A 14,101-nucleotide genomic window follows, 5' to 3' on the forward strand; every position below is an offset into this window, starting at 1 on the left:
CCCTACACAATCCCCTCCCCCTCCCCCTCCCCCCCCAAACGACCCCCTCTCCCCTCCCTCCACACTCTCACACACACACAATCACCATTCATCACCACTATTAGTCACACCACAATCACCATCCGCGCCACAATTAGCTCACTATCACTGTTATTTCCTATTAAACCCGACGCCATTAAGACCCGAGGACCACCACCATCTCTCTCTCTCTCTCTCTCTCTCTCTCTCTCTCTCTCTCTCTCTCTCTCTCTCTCTCATGATGTAATTGGGCCTGCCGTTTGTTTCGGGAGGGGGGAGGCGGGGGTTGAGAGAGAGAGAGAGAGAGAGACGTAATGGAATTTTATGTATATCAGTTACAGTGTCATTTAGTTAAAGAAGAAGGAGGAGGAGGAGGAGGAGCAGGAGGAGGAGGAGAAGGAAGAAAAATACAGGCAAAAGAAGAAAAACCGAAGTAATAACAGTAAGAGGAGGAGAAGAAGGGAGAGGAAGAAGAGGAGGAGGAGGAGGAGGAGGAGGAGGAAGAGGAAATAAAAGACGAAGCAGTAATAATGGAAGTAGGAGAAGACAGAGAAAGAGGAGGAGGAGGAAGCAGAAGAAGAAGAGGAGGAAGAAGAAAAAAAAACAGAAGAAGAGGAGGAAGAAGAAAAAAAAAACAGAAGCAGAAGAAGAAGAAGAAGAAATAAAAGCAGAACTAACAGGAGTAATAGCAGGAGGAGGAGGAGGAGGAGGAGGAGAAGGAGCAGACAGCAGGCGTCCTATCAACCTCCTGCTGTTTAGAGGAAAATGAAACCTGACTACCCGTGAACAGGCGTGAGTGTCTCTCTCTCTCTCTCTCTCTCTCTCTCTCTCTCTCTCTCTCTCTCTCTCTCTCTCTCATATTTTGCTTTCTTCCTTCCTTTCTTTCTCTTTTCTTTTGTTTGTTTTTCTTATTTTCGTAGGATGGGAGAGAAAAAAAAGTCAAGGGAGAGAGAGAGAGAGAGAGAGAGAGAGAGAGAGAGAGAGAGAGAGAGAGCAGAGGGACAGGGAGGGGAGAGGAGGGAGAGGGAGGGAGAGGAGAGGGAAAGGGAGAGGGGAAGTAAAGAGAGGGAGGGAAGGGAGATGAGTATGACAGGGAGGAAGCTGTCATATCTGTATTATTAGATGACTGGGCCTCTGCTCCTCCCTCAATTCTTCTCTCCATCTCTCCCTTCCTTCTCTCCATCTCTTCCTTCCTTCTCTTCCATCCCTCCCTTCCGTCTCTCCATCCCTGTCTTTCTCCATTCCCTCTCTTCATCCATTTTTTTTCCTTCTCTCCTTTCCTTCTTCTCTCAATCTCTCCCTTCCTTTTTATCTCCCTTTATTTCTCCCTTATCTTCATCCCTCCCTTCCTCTTCCTCTTCCCTCTCTTCCGTCTCTTCATTCCTCTCTTCCTCCATTCTTTCTCTCCCTTCTTTCTATTCCTCCTTTCCATCTTTCTCTCTCCCTTTCTTCTCTTCCTTTCTCTCCATTCTTTCCCTTCCTTTCCTTCATTTCTTGAGCCCCTTCATCCCTCCCTTCTCTTCCTTCTTATTTCCTTCTTCTCTCCCTTCCTTCTTTCCTTCATTCCCCCAATCGCATCCCCCCCCCCTCTCTCTCTCTCTCTCTCTCTCTCTCTCTCTCTCTCAGGCCCTAAAAACCACCATCATTGCCCATTACTCCCCATTTCTCTTCCCCAATTGCTCCTGCTCTAATGGGGGGAGCTACCCATTCCCCATCATCCATTAGCTGCAGGGAGGAAGGGGAGGGAGGGGAGAGGGAAGGGGAAGAAGGGATGGGGAGGGGAAGGGAGGTATTGAGAAAAACATGATAAGGGAGATGATAAAAGGGGGAAGAGAGATAAGGGAGATTAGAATACGAAAACAGCCTCTCTCTCTCTCTCTCTCTCTCTCTCTCTCTCTCTCTCTCTCTCTCTCTTTACTTGATTGAGTCGTTTCCTGCACTACATTTCCTCTCCCTCTTCCTCCTCCTCCTCCTCCTCTTCCTCCTCCACTAATGACCTCCGTGACCTTGACCTCTAACCTATGATTGCATTGTCCTCCCTCTGAAGGTCTCGTTTTTCTTTTTTTTTTTTTTTTGCTTCTCATTATTTATTTTATTTTTTCATTTTATTTTTCATTTTTTTCTGAGCTCATTGTTTGTTTTCATTATTCTCTCTCTCTCTCTCTCTCTCTCTCTCTCTCTCTCTCTCTCTCTCTCTCTCTCTCTCTCTCTCTCTCCATCATTTATTTCCATTAGCAACATCGTTAATGGAAGAAGGAGGAGGAGGAGGAGGAGGAGGAGGGGGAGGAAGAGGAGAAGGAGGAGGAGTAGGAGAAGGAGGATCGTTGCCTTCCTCACCTCCTCCTCTTCCAAATTTCCTTTCCACGCCCTTCTGTTTTTCTATTTATCTTCCCGGGGAGGAGGAGGAAGAGGAGGAGGAGGAGGAAGAGGAGGAGGGGAAGAAGGGGTGAAAAAGAAGAGAGGAGAGCTACTGAATGAAGAGACAAGAGGAGAAGGATTGTTACCAGAATAAGAGGAAGAAAAAGGAGGAATAAGAGAAGGAAATGGATGTTTGAGACAATAAATTGATATATGTCATAAGCTTAAAGCATATATTTTCCTCATTATTGTTCCTAACAGAAAGACCAATAACTGTGTTCGTATTTCCATTCGTGTCGTGTTCCTCCTAGTGGGATTGAGAGCCGTTCAGATAGTCAGAAAGTACACTATAGTAAAGGTAGTAGTAGTAGTAGTAGTAGTAGTAGTAATAGTAGTAGTAGTAACAGTTGGAGCACCATGAAGTTAACCAAGAACACAATCCTGCCAGGCACCATCACCGCCGCACACACACACACACGCACACACCAATTTGCGTCCATTCAATTAGCTACCCACACATTGCTGACCGGAAGCTGTGTGTGTGTGTGTGTGTGTGTGTGTGTGTTCGCTATACACGTATACATACACACACATAGCTAATCAAAGGTATTCATCAAGTAACAGCTAAATAGTTTACTCAGTGGAAGAATGGCGAGAGAGAGGAGGAGAGGTTAGACGCAATGGTTATCTTCTAAACAACACCTTACATTGATTTATTTATATTGCAAGTAATACCTTCATTAACAATATTCCTGCCTCTAGATTACATGAAGAGCTGTTGGTGTGGTGTGTGTGTGTGTGTTCCCGCGGTCTGTTATGAGTTATGGAGATGCAAAGATGAGGTGGGTTGATGGTGGACGGCAAATTGTAGTAGGCTATCTCGTGACCCTTCCTATATTATCGTTGTTTATACGGTAACGTCAAGGTTTAGCGAAGTATCTCTGTGTTAGTCTTCAGCAGTAAGGCATCACACTCACCCCGACAGGTTATGGGGAATGAAGATGTCGTAGTTTTGATAATAGACGAATAAATGTGTAACTATTTTTCATCCTCTGGGCCACTCCGCACGGCTGCCCTGCTGCTCGTCTCTTCCTCCCTCTCGCCGCCCACCTCGCGCCTCCCCCTCGTCTCCTCCTCTCCCCTCCTCCGCTTCACCTCAGGCTATCAACACCCACCTTTATGTTGTGCTATTGAATCTCAGAGAACCTCTTCATTTTGCCTTCCTCTTCCTCCTCTTGTGGGTGGTTTAGTCCCCTTGGCAGTCAACAGCGTCTCACAATATTGGGTGTTGGGTTGGCTGTTGCAATACCTTTGTTCACCTTTCAGATTTACGCGGATTTCGTTCGCAATACCTTTCTGTATCTTATATTGTGTGAGTTATTGGTCGTAGTTTTTGTCATCGCTTATCTTTCTATGCAGTTTTACATGTGATGAGATGGTAGGTTTGCTTGGGTATCGTCTGTGGCTGTTGATTTAACCATCCCGACGAAGATCTTTGCCTTAAACGTGATAGTCGCTGGTGATGTGTTCTGAAACTTGTCCTCCTCCCCCTCTCCTCCTCCTCCTCACCCCAGTTCGAGGCAGAAGCTACTACAAAGGCGGCCTTCCATCCTATCTTCCGGCCCCTACATTACTGGTACCAATGCCTTTCCTGCAGAGATGAATTAATCTGAGCTCTAGGTTAATGTTTTATACACGTGGGGCGGTATTAGCAAGCTGTGAGGGGCGAGGGAAGGGCAGGGACAGTGTGGGTAGACGAGCGAAGTGTGAGGGAGAGGATGGCAGGTTGGAAGGGAGAGAGGGAGAGAGAGACGGACAGGCTTTGGTTCTGGGGCTACTGGAGGTTGACTGGTGGTTATCTTCCGGCCTTTATATCTAAGTTAGTGGTGTCTTTCGTGGGGAGATGGATTGATGGGAGCTTTGAGTAATTATTTTGTACATGTAGGGCAGTAGCAGAAGGCTGAGAAGGGTAGTGGGGGGCAGAAAAGAGTGTGGGTGGAAGAAGGTGTGAGAGGGAGAGGCAGAGACAGTTACTGGAGGCTGACTGGTACGTTTTCTTCCGGCATTTAAATCTAAGTAAGTATCGTCTTTTGTGCGGTGATAGATTAACAGGAGCTCTACTTAAATATTCTATACGTATATCGCAGTAGGAGGAGGCTGAGAATGGCCGTGGAGGGCAGAAAAACGTACGTGGAGGAGGAAGAGGGTGAAGCTGCTCCCACACTAGGACTTTTCAAGCGCGTCATCACGCTACTCGATCGCCTCAACTCCCATATATGGTAAAATGGGCGGAGCTACGCGGGACTCACCGAGAACCTAGCCGAGGGGCATTTGGCGGGACTGGCGAGTCCCGCGCTCAGTTGTTTCCATACAGTGAAGATGGCCTAGAGGAGTTTACAATCTATACGGCATAACCTCAGAGGGCCAACGGTCCGCTCACAAGGGGATACGAGAGAAACACTGCATGTTAATAGCCTAGATTGCCCTAGAACTTACAATTTACACGACATGACCTTGGAGGACCTACGGTTCGCTCACAAGAGCTACGAGAGAACGATTACATGTTGAACATTAATTGGGGTAGGAGGGAGTTTGGGTGGTGTGTGCGAGTGTGTGTGTGTGTGTGTGTGTGGACAGAGATTGTGTCGCCGGGTCGTCACCAGCAGGTTGAAATGATCGAGGGCGGCTTGTGGGCAAAAGGGTAATTACTCGCCCCTAAGATATTAATCAGTATGGTAAGCCGGGGGACAGGGGGGGGGGGGGGATGATGCACTGGGGAGAAGGGGAGGAATGCTTCACTGGGATGGGTGTTGGAGGGCGTTAAATCACTGGGCAACGGAAAGCTGCTTACCTGTAGGTTGAAATGAGGGTGGGTTATGGGCGCTCTCTTTTATACCGGGGACAGGGAGAGAAGAGAGGGATAAAGGGATTCCCTGTATTACCCCGAGGGAAGGAACCGTACAACGTCCACTGACGTCTGACTCAGACGGTCGCCTCGCCCGTTTGGGAGTTTCCCCCCCCTTCCCCCTCGAAAGTCCGACTCATGAAGCGCGTTACCAACCCCAGTGTGGGAGCAGCTTGAGAGAGAGAGAGAGAGAGAGGGGGCGCAAGGGAGGAGAGGAAGTTACTGGAGGCTGACTGCTGCATATCTTCCGGTATTAAAATCACAGTTAGGAGTGTCTTTTGTGCTGAGATATATTGATAGGAACTCTGGACAAACATTTCATACATTTATTGCAGTAGGAGAAGGCCGAGGAGGGTCATGGAGGGGAGAAAAGAGTCTGGGTGGAGGAGGAGGAAGAGGAGGAGGAGGTGGCGAACATGACACACTAGACGCCTCTGCTACACGAAGATACGAAAGAATGGGCGATCGTCTCTGCCCCTCAGGCGTGTTGGCAGTGTCCCTAATGAGTGTTATTTATCGAGACATGTTACTAATGCACTGTGAGAGAGGCGTGGAGTGTATACAAGCCTTGGGCAGGGGACAGTGCATGATGAAAGTAGTGATGGGCAGTGACGCGTGGCAACTTAAGTATCCCACCAGCAGTGCAGCTCACGTGGCGGTCAGCAAGGTGGAATATTATAATATGAGCTTGTGGTGTTTTTGTGGCGTCATAACTATTGCTCGTGGACGTTAGTTACATGATAAAGTAGTGAGCGTGACCAAGAAAATGAGGACAACAAGTGTGAGTCTCAACACAGCCACAGACAGCTCACGTGGCGTTCAGCAAGGTGGTCTGCATGAGCTTGTGGTGTTTTTGTGGCGTCATAACTATTACTCGTGGACGTTGGTTACATGACAGAGTAGTGAGCGTGACCAAGAAGCTGAGGATAACAAGTGTGAGTCTCAGCACAGCCACAGACAGCTGACGTGGCGTTCAGCAAGGTGGTCTGCATGAGCTTGTGGTGTTTTTGTGGTGTCATAACTATTACTCGTGGACGTTAGTTGCACGATACAGTAGTGAGCGTGACCAAGAAGCTGAGGATAACAAGTGTGAGTCTCAGCACAGTCACACTCGGCACACTGACGGCAGCCTTGGGACCTCGGAGCACAGCAAGCGTCAACACATAGGTACTGTAATGCCAGAAGATTATAAGTTAAGTATGGAATGTGCACAAGATCACAAATTAGTTATAAGTATTGTAAGTAATTAAGTGTGTCTCCCTCCGACCGTTACTTACAATACTTATGCCTACTTAAGTGATCCTGTGTGCATTCCATACTTAAATTAACCTTCTGGCATTACAATACATCCCCGCCGCATCATTTATAAGAGTAGACGTGATGGGCACCGTGGAGATGGGCAGCCCCTGGAGCCCCTGAGCCATGGGTGACGCGGGTCGACACTCGGAAAGTAACCAGGTAAGCCTTTTATTATTATCCTCAGTGTTTTTCCCGGCAAAGAGGATGTGAATTGGGTTCCATATATCGAGTGTAATGGAGATATGAGGGTTTTGAAGGGCGGATGACACTGGGTGGAGGAGGTGGGGGTAGGGTGGCACGGGACAGCCCCCTTGCCTTGGAATGACATTTATAGGCCTATCTCATGCGTGTCCGTTCCTGTATGTTCTGTGCCTCTATATAGTTTCCATGTTCGGTGTTAATGTTCTGTAAACTTTTTAATTTCGATGTAAGCGTTCGTTTAACTTCCTAATTTTGTCTTGCCATCTGTTAAACGACCTGGGGGTGTCTTATATTATGTCATTTATTTCCCGGTCTTGTCACTCTATCGTAGAAGACATACCGTACATTCATAAATAGATACACACAGACACACTTTCATAAATACATAGACATACAATCATAAATACAGATATACATTCATAAATTACATACATTAAGACAGACATACATAGCATGCATATATACCTATACTTACTAAAATCAAGCCGTATTACCAAAATTATATCACCACTATTACAACTTGAACTGTCACCACCACCACCTCTACTATAATAGCCTACCACCACAACCACCACCTCCGCCACCACAACACCACCACCACCACTTAATAAATGACATTGTTGTTGCTCACTTAGACTTCCCACTGAGAAATGAGATTGAACTCTCTCTCTCTCTCTCTCTCTCTCTCTCTCTCTCTCTCTCTCTCTGTCCATGTCAATTCCCCCTTTCTTCCTAGATATATATACTTCACCAGAGAGAGAGAGAGAGAGAGAGAGAGAGAGAGAGAGAGAGAGAGAGAGAGATTTAATCCGTGAAATCGATCCTCCGTTGATTTACTGTCTATCGAATAATTTAGAGGGAAAGGAAAGGTCTATTTGCCTCAACATATATATTCTTTTTAACTGTTGACAGGAGTGAGAGGGGGGCCCGCGGCGAGAGAGAGAGAGAGAGAGAGAGAGAGAGAGAAGGGGGGGTAGTGGAGGAAAGAAAGTCATGTGGGAAAGAAAGTATGAAGGACAAGCGAATTTTACCCTTTCAACCTCTGTGTGTGTGTGTGTGTGTGTGTGTGTGCACCAGAGCGTGTACGTTTATAGACAGGTCGGCTCTGTGTGAATTATAGGCTTGAGGGGCGAACACAAAGAAATTAGGATACTGTACAAGTCTCTCTCTCTCTCTCTCTCTCTCTCTCTCTCTCTCTCTCTCTCTCTCTCTCCTCAACGTCTCTATTCACTCGATTTTAGTATTATTAAACCCTCCTCTCTTGTACCTCCTCCTCCTCCTCCTAATCAAGACAGGTTTTGGGGGTAATATTTCGGGCAATATTTTCTGTGCCTCTCAGGTCAAAGAGTAATATTATAAGGGCTAATGGAGCCTAATGTGTGTGTGTGTGTGTGTGTGTGTGTGTGTGTTGGGTCTCATTATTACTAGGATGGCTGCTCTCTCTCTCTCTCTCTCTCTCTCTCTCTCTCTCTCTCTCTCTCTCTCTCTCTCTCTCTCTCTCTCGTAGTAATAGTAGTTTTAACAGTAGTAGTGGTAGTTGCAGTAGCATTAGTAGTGATGGTGGTGATTGTAGCAGTAGTAGTTGTTGTTGCTGTAGTTGTAGAAGAAACATCAGTGTGCGTGCGTGTGTGTGTGTGTGGGGGGGGGGGGGGTCAGCACACGCACACAGGCCACCGTGGTCGCGGACGCACATGTGTGTACATTCACGCATCGTCTGTTCAATTTGTTCTTCTCGGGTTACTTGAGGGGAGGAGGGAGGAGGAGGGAGGGGGGGTAGGGAAGGAGAGAGGAGGAAGGGGAGGAAGAAAGGAGGTGTGGGTGGAAGGGTGGATAGGGAAGGGAGAGAAAAGTGAAAGGGAAGGAGAAAGAGAAGGGAAGTGAAGGAGGGACGAAAGGGAAGAGGGAAGGAAAGGGTGGGAGGAGAGAGGAAGGAGTGAGTGAAAAGGAGAGAGACGGAAGAAATAGTGAGAAGAGGGAGAGAAGTTTGGAGAAAGGAAGGAAAATTAATGAGGAAGAAGGAAGGTTGGGAGAGGAGAAGAGGAAGCATGTGAGAGAAGAGAAAGAAAAGGAGGAAAGATACGTGAGAAGCAATGGAGGAAGGAGGAGGAAGAAAATGAAAAAAAAAAAGGTTAGAGGGAAAAAGAAGGGGAAAGGAGAGGAGGGAAGGAAGGGAATGGAGGAGAGAGAGAGAGAGAGAGAGAGAGAGAGAGAGAGAGAGAGAGAGAGAGAGAATCTATTGCCACCTTTACACAATCACACCTTCGCCCTTAGGTCAATTTGGCATGTCTAAAAAGGGGGGAGGAGGAGGAGGAGGAGGAGGAGGGAGGAAGACTGGAGGAGGGTGGGGAGTTGGCTACTGGCATTGAGAGACGAGGAGGGAGAGAGGAAGGGAGGGAAGGGGAGGGGAAGGGAGAGAAGGGAGGAAAGGGAGGGGAAGGGAAATCACGTCTCCTATTGTTGGTTTTCTGATGAGTATCCTTTCCTCCCTTTCCTCCCCCTTCCCTCCCTTCCCTTCACCCCCTAAGTCTCCCCTCTCTTTTTTCCTCCTCCTCCTCCTCCTCCTTTTTCATTTATCCTTCTCTTCTCCTCTTTATTTCATTTGTTTTACCCTTTAATTTATCTCTTCCCCTTTTTTCCTTCCCCTTCCTTCCTCCCTTATCTCCTTTTTTTCCCCTGTTTTTCCTCCATTTCCTTAACATCCCTTTCCTTCTCTTGTTTCCTTTTTCCCCTCGGCCTCCATGTCATATTTTTCCTTCCTTCTATTTCCTTCCATATATACCTTCTTCCTTTCTTCTGTCCCTCTTCTTTCCCCTCCTTTTACCTTTCTTTTCTTTTCTCTTGATTTTTCTCCATTCTATCCCCTTCCTTCCGTTTCCCTTTCCTTAATATCATATCACTACCTATTTTAGTATTCAACCCATTTCTCTTACCTTACCTTCCCCTCCCTTCCCCCTTTCCTTTCCCCTCCCCTCTCTTTCCCTATCGAACAATACCCCTTCCCCCTTCCCCATCACCCCTTCCTCCCTCACCCCAGACTGTGAAATTCTTCCATTCGTCTCTCTCACACCCAAGAACGTGATGGGGGTAAGGAAGGGAAGGGGAAGAGGGAAGGGGGAATGAAGTGTGGCTTAATTTTCCTTCTTTTCTTAATTTTCCTTCGTTTCCCCTTAATTGCAGGGAGAGAATGGGGCTCGGAGGACTAATGGTGTGTGTCTAGTGCATTGTCTATTGGTTTTGGTGTACGTGGGGGTCATGTAGGGGGTGGAAAAGGGGTTTGAAAAGGTGGAAAGGGGAGATTGTATATGTATGATAGATTGATAGATATAAATATATAGATATAGGCTACATACATACACACATACATACATACATACAAATAAGAAAGGAGGGAAAATTAATATGAAAAAAATACGAAAAATAGTAAGAGATTTAGAAAAGAAGAGAAGGGTGAGAGAAAAGGTTTGGTAGGGTGAACTAATAGTGTGTTTTTGCTATTGTTGGCTTGTTTAGTCGTACGTGGAGGTCACCAGAGGGAGGGAGAAGGTCAGGGCGAAGGGAGGAAGGCGGGTACGGAGGGCGAGGGGGTCAGGGTGATTAGGCTACTGAAGGGTCACGGATCATTTGTCTTTCGCCTCCCCTCGAATTGGAAAAGAAAACGGGGGATTGGTTGTCTCATTTTGGATTGGCCTAGTGTTTGTTTTTTTCTTTTTTCTTTATATTTTTGCTTCTTTGGTTTGGTTTTAATTAGTTTCCTTTTCTCCGCCTCCTCCTTCTCCTCCTTTTCTTATCCTTCTATTTACTTCCTCCTCCATTTTAATGTCTTCTCTTTCTTTCTCTTATTCTTTCCTTAGTTTCTTTCCTTCTCCCTCCTCCTCCTTCTATCATCCTATTCTTCACTTCCTCCCTTTCCTCTTTTATTTCCTTTTTTATGTGTCTTCTTATTTTCCTTTCTTTTCTTCTTTACTTCATGTATTTTTTCCTCCTTCTCACTCCGTTTCCTCCTTCTTTCTTTCCTCCCACTCTCTACTTCCTTCCTTCTTTCTCCCTACTTTTCTTTCCATTATCCTCTTATAGTATATTTATCTACCCTCTCTCTCTCTCTCTCTCTCTCTCTCTCTCTCTCTCTCTCTCTCTCTCTCTCTCTCTCTCTCTCTCTCTCTCTCTCTCTTTCCTTACTTTCTTCCTAATTTCCTTCGCATTTCCCTCGTAAACTTTCCTTCCCACTCTCTCCTTCCTCCCTTTCTTCCCTCCTTCCTACTTCTTCATAATTCCCCTCCCCATCTTCCTTCGTTCCTTCCTTCCCTTCCTTTATTTGTATTTCCCGTACTCCTCCTTCCTTCCCTCCCACTCCCTTCCCCCATGCAGGCAAATCCTCCCTCCTACACGCACATACAACTCCCATAAAAGAGTCGAGAAACAAATACTTCAACAGCGGCCCCCTCACAGAGCCCTCGCAGCAAGCACAAAGAAGGATAAATAAACCAGATAAATAATGGAGGCCGGGCAGGCAAAACAAAGAGTGGGAAGGAACTTACACACCAGACGTATTACCAAGTCGAGAAAGTCATATTGAGGAGAACTAAAGAAGGCGAAGGAGAGTGAGGAGGAAGAGGAGAAATTTACGAGCGGGTGCCGAGTGGGAATGAAGAGGAGGATGGGAGGGGGGATGGGGGAATGGAGGAATATTAAAAAGTAGAGAAAAAGTAGGAAGAGAAAAGGAAGAAGTAAACACGGGAAAAGGAGGACTGGGATATTTCCGAAAGACGTATAAAGGAAAAACTATAGGAATTGAAAAAAAGAGGAGAAAGAGGAAAGGAAGGAATGGAAGATTGTATAATAAGGGCTAATGAGGAAAAGAGAAATTAAGTGAAGAAGAAATGAATATGAGAAAAGGGAGGAATGGAAGATGATAGGGAGGTTTAAAAAGGAAAGAAAGAAGATAAAGAGGAGGAAGAGAAGGAAAGGGAGGAATGGGAGATGATAGGAAGGTTTAAAAAGAAAAAAAAAGATAGGAAGAGAAGAGGAAAAAGAGGAGAAAAGGGAAATATGGAAGATGATAGAAAGTGTAAGAAGGAAAAAAATAAATTGGAAGAAAAGACGAAGAGGAAGAAAGGAAGGAATGGTAAAGGGAAATAGAGTAAGAAAGTGAAGAGAAACAAAAAAGATAGATTATAACAAAGTGAAAAAAAAACAAGATGAAAGCGAGGAGGATATGGAGGTAGAAAATAAGAGGAAGGGACACTATTATTATTATTATTATTATTATTATTATTATTATTATTATTATTATTATTATTATTATTATTATTACTATTGTTGATGTTGTTGTTGATAAATATTGACATAGATTATCATGTATTATTTAAAAGCTGAGTCAAGGGTGATGTACGGGAGGGTGCGAAGTTGTGTATTCATGGGCGAAGTTTGTGTGTGTGTGTGTGTGTGTGTGTGTGTGTGTGTTAGTAGTAGTAGTGGAAGTAGTGGTAGTAGTAGTAGTAATACTTGTAGTAGTTTTAGTAGGCGTAGAAATAGTAGTAATAGTAGTAGTAGTAGTAGTAGTAGTAGTAATGGGATCGTCATTCATTATAATTAGTATTGATAAAAGGTAGAAAAGAAATGACGAAAAAAAATATATTGAAAGGAAAAAAAAATAAAGGAAAATCAAAAGGGAAATTGACAGATAAAAATATTAAAAAGATAGAAAAAAGAAACAAAATAAAACTATAAAGAGGAAAAAGATATTGAAAGGAAAAAGAAAAAAAAACAAGGAAAAAAAAAATAGCAGAAAAAAACAGAAGAAAAATATATATCTTCTTTACCTAACCTACCTGCCTACCTACACACACACACACACACACACACACACACACACACAGGTAAGACAAAGGTGAGGTAATGAGGCTGTGTGCGTAATATTTCACGCACACACCTGACGCGCCGCCCCGATAAATCCAGGTGAGAGAGAGAGAGAGAGAGAGAGAGAGAGAGAGAGAGATCGTTATAATTATGGTGATCAGGTGGCGTTATTTATATCTGTGTGTGTGTGTGTGTGTGTGTGTGTGTGTGTGTGTGTGTGTGTGTGTGTGTGTGTTATATTGGTATTTTTATTGTGTAGTTTCTTTTATATTTCTGTTTATTTATTTCTGAATTATTTATTTATTTATTTTATATAATCTTTATTACTATTATTATCATCATTAATTTCTTTTGTCTATTAAGTCTATTATTATCTATTATTTATTACATTTATTCAGTACGTTTCTTTAAGTTGTATATTTTATTTTTCTTCTTAATGGTAAAAAAAAAAATATGCTTTTTTTTTTTTTTTTAGTTTAGCTTCATTACCACTTCCTCTTCCTCCTCCTCCATCTCCTTCGTCTTCTTCCGTGTCCCCTCTCCTCTTCCTCCTCCTCCTCCTCTTCCTTCCCCTGTTCGTGTTCTTTCTTCTCCCTCACTTCCTCTTTTTTCCTCCTCTTTTTAGCCTCTTTTTCGCACCTCGTCCCCCTTTTCCTCTTCCTCCTCCTCCTCCTCCTCCTCCTCTCTCTTCTGCTTCCTCACACCTTTTCCTCTTCCTCCTCTTTCATCACCCTTCTTTTAATTTTACTTCCTTCCTTCCTTCTTCCTTCATTTCCACCCACCCCTTTATCCTCCTCCTCCTCCTCTTCCCTCACTTCCTCTCATGCCACCTCTTTTTACCTCCTTCGCACCTCCTCCTCCTCCTCCTCCTCCTCCAGGTATATTTTTAGGCCGGTTCTCCGCGCCCCGCCCACGCCCCGCCCTCCTTGCACGGGTGGGCGGCGTGGGCGGGCGTGTGTAAAGACGCCATCGATCGTGGGCGGCAGGCGTGCGGCTGCGGATTAGGGCGTAATGGGGTGCGGAGGACATGGATGGAAGGGAGGGAGGGGGGAGAGGATAGGGGGTGGAGGGAGGAAAGAGTAGGAAGATGGGGGGGGGGGTAAATTAGTATCTGAAGGGAGTAAGGGAGTGGAGTGCAAGAAATGGGTGGAGGAGGAGGAGGAAGAGGAGGTGGAGGAGGAGGAGGAGGTGGAGGAATGGGTGTAATGAGTGGAGGAATGGATTGAGGAGGAGGTAGAGGAAGGAAGTGGAAGAGATGAAGGAGGAGGAGGAGGAGGAGGGTGGTCATACATTACACTTTCTCGCACCTTATCGATTCCCATAAAGATCTGCATAAGCTTTGTCTGGGAGTGTGTTTGCCTGACGCACTCCATCATTATCCTTGTAAGGGTGTGTGGGTTTTACGTGCAAATTTTGATGTAGATTTTATTTGAGTTGGTGAAATGTGTGCGTTGCTTTTTTTAC

Source organism: Eriocheir sinensis, chromosome 36 (assembly GCF_024679095.1).
Source record: "Eriocheir sinensis breed Jianghai 21 chromosome 36, ASM2467909v1, whole genome shotgun sequence".
Lineage (NCBI taxonomy): Eukaryota > Metazoa > Arthropoda > Malacostraca > Decapoda > Varunidae > Eriocheir > Eriocheir sinensis.